The following is a 2,653-nucleotide window of genomic DNA, read 5'->3' on the forward strand; positions in this document are numbered from 1 at the left end:
AATATCCTGCATGTGTGGGTTTTTTTTTTTTTTTTTTAAATAAATCCGTTCTGTAGTAAGAAAAAATACTTTTAGCATTTTCTGTTTTTAAAAAAACTTTGAAAGACCAATTATCTTGTATTCTATTTTAACAAGCATGCTTGTTCCTATAGCAACCATTTACATTCCCCATATTTAAAGATGTCGCCAAACTTTGCCGATCAATAGACGGAGAACGAATTGACCGGCAGCTATGCAGTTCTTTAGGTAAGTGGAGATTGCCCACATGAAACTATTGAAGTAAAAAAAAAAAAAAAACGGGAGCTTGAACTGCAGCTTTAAGCTTGACTAAAATCTATTCAAATAAAATTAAGTAAATTCTACGGGAAACCTTGTGCGAATGGAAAATATACAGTTCTTATGTTTGGTTTGAGAGACCCCAATGCATCAATTACAATGATTCCTTTAGAACATGTGATAGAGATTTTGCTGATTTTGGGTCCAGGTTGGGACAATTTTATGTTTGGATCTATCACCACATTGAAATCTCTGCATAAGATTACTTTGCACTGTATTATATTTGAGATGGTTGAAAATAATAATAAGAGTAGTCTAGTCATCATTTGGAGCATACATTGAGGAATGTGTGGTAGTAATGTTGTTCAGTTTGCATTAGCATTAAAAATCTCCCATCGTTATCCCTTTTTATCTTTATTACTTAAAGAGCTTTTAAGTATCTTTTAACCTCGTCCTCATTTTATGGACCTCTGAGAGGAAGCATATTATACTTGAGTATTGGAAACTGTGGAGAAGAGGTGTTTGTTCATTTTGAAATGGGTCTCTTGAGCAAAACTACGTCCCCATCGATTTTCCCCATTTCTGACTAGGCTTCTTTTTTTTTTTTTTTTTTTTTTGCTGGGAGGTTAGGTTAGGTGTGTAAGAGCCAATACATGGTTGAAAGGGTTTATTGAGGAATCTGGATGTTTAATTGGCTTAATTATTGAGACACCAGGGTAACCTATACCTAGAGGAGAAATCATGTAGTGGTCTCTATATGTCACCCCCACCTACATATTAAACTAACCTTTTATTATAGATCTTGAAACTGTGTAATATATATATATATATATTTCCTGATCACTCTGGCAGTGGGCACCTTTGGGTTCATCCCTTCTCACTCTAGGTAGGACAGGAAATAGACTTTTGCAGGTAGGCCATATAAGGCCCCTCCCTCTACCTGCACCTTAGTCTTTTTCCTGTCCTCACAGCTAGGAGTAGGATTTTTTATTTTCTAAAGGGACTCACCTACTGCACCTTGTGCAGATATCCAGGGACCTCAGCCTCTCTGCCCTGAAGCTCCGGTCAACACGCCCATGCGGTGGCAAGACAGAGACCCCTAAGAGTCGGGGGAGCCCCAGGAACCCTGTACATTCGTGGGGTGGGGAGCAGCTGCAGCCGTGGGCCGTGGAGGCTTACATGCAAAGGAAGCCCCATTACCAGACAAAGGGAGGGGGAGCATAGCAGCTGCAGCTGAGAGCCGCGTGAAGGCTCAGACTCACCGCACTAGCGTCTGGTAAGCTGCGGTAAAGAAACCCCCAGGAGCCCGGTACAGCGGGGTGGAAGCAGCCACAGCTGCGAGCCGTAAAAAGGCTCAGATTGACCGCGCTAGCGTCCTGGAACGCTGCGGTAGTGGGAACAGTGCAACGGGGCGCGCACGTCACGTTCCGGCTGGCGGATGCGTGCACAGGCACGCAAGCCGTGTACGAGCACTGGAAGTGACGGACACACTGTGTGTGTGTGTGTGTGTGAAAGAAAGCTGCAGCATGGAACGCTCAGCAGTGAGAAGCCAAGTGCTGGATATGGAGACTTCTAAAAAGTTCAGTTACCAAGACTAGGTGAGTCCTTAGTTTTAGTACTACATGGGAAAGAGAGAGGATCTATATACTTTAGGGTGTATATTTAGTATTTATTTTGTTTTGTTAATATAGCTAAGGGGAATCCTGCATCATAAGAAAGAAGCTGTGTGAAGATTGTCTTAAGGCAGCAGCTGGGGATTCTAACGAGCAGATGAGCACCTCCCTTGTATTAATTAAGGAGGCAGTTAAGCAGAGTGTGGATGCTGCTGTTCAACAGACAGTTAACCCTAAGCAGGAAAGGTCAAGATCCTAAACCAGTTTGGATAAGGGAAAAGGCTTTTCATCTGACGAATCAGACATTGAATGCTGTCAGGTGTCAGAAGGTGAATTGGATTCATCAGATCAAGATATTTAGGAGGAGGAATCTGAATTTGATGTAGAAATGGTGGATCCTCATCAAAGCCATGAGACAGGCTTTAGCATTTAAATTTTCTTGATAAAGTGCAAAGGGTTGCAACCCTCTATTTAGGGTTTTCCATTAAAGAGTGTATGTTTGCCACACCTGCTCTCCTTCATTTCTCTGCTGTGCGCTCTGCACACACTGCATTTAGAGTGGAAGATACTGAAGAATTGACCCACAGGAAAGAAACTGTTTTGGGTCAAGACAAAAAAAAAGAGGTGCTATTCTTAAGGCACTGTCCGAAGTAAAGTGGGTAATAGACTACATAGCAGAGGCCTCGTTGGATGCGGTAAAATTAGCAGCTAAATCTATGGCGCTAGCGGTATCAGCAAGAAGGACTTTATGGCTCAGACAGTGG

The sequence above is a fragment of the Ascaphus truei genome, chromosome 2 (genome assembly GCF_040206685.1).
Source record: "Ascaphus truei isolate aAscTru1 chromosome 2, aAscTru1.hap1, whole genome shotgun sequence".
Taxonomy (NCBI): Eukaryota; Metazoa; Chordata; class Amphibia; order Anura; family Ascaphidae; genus Ascaphus; species Ascaphus truei.